A 638-nucleotide genomic window follows, 5' to 3' on the forward strand; every position below is an offset into this window, starting at 1 on the left:
ACGGCTACCTCTTCATTCAGCACCTTCCATCAAAGCACTCGGTGTCCTGCATCCAAGAAACCAAGTTCAGTGACGCGCAACATCTCTAAGCGTTTAAATTCCATCTCGTCTCGAGCTTCACACACAAGCTCGTTGTCAATGACCCAAACACACTGTTGGATCGACCTACTCGTGGTAGAAGCAATGGAGTGATGACCATACTTCGCTCCGACTTCCCGGGGTTCGACTCGGCTGTCGTTGTATCACGCTTGTCTATTTCCGGACGGTACCTCGTTGTGGAGGGGATAGTTGAACTTGTTCCCATCTACATTGATAACGTCTATGCGCCTGTCGATTGCCAGGAGAAGCAGCAGTTCTTTGCGTGTTTGGACACTGACCAGTTCGAGGATGACGCGACGCACTTTGTGCTCGTCTACTTGAATACGCCGCTCGATCCACGACTCGACTGCTCCACGCCCGACCTGCGCTATGATCCGAATCGATCCAGCTGCCTCGAGTGGGTACAAGGCTTGGTGTTGTTGACGCATGGCGCATACATCATGACAAGAAGCACGTGTTCACTATTCCACTTCCACGGAAAAACCGATTGGACTACGTACTGATGTCTGAAACATTCTGCAACCGCTACTACGGCTCGT

The sequence above is a fragment of the Plasmopara halstedii genome (assembly GCF_900000015.1).
Source record: "Plasmopara halstedii genome assembly, contig: Scaffold_470, whole genome shotgun sequence".
Taxonomy (NCBI): Eukaryota; Oomycota; class Peronosporomycetes; order Peronosporales; family Peronosporaceae; genus Plasmopara; species Plasmopara halstedii.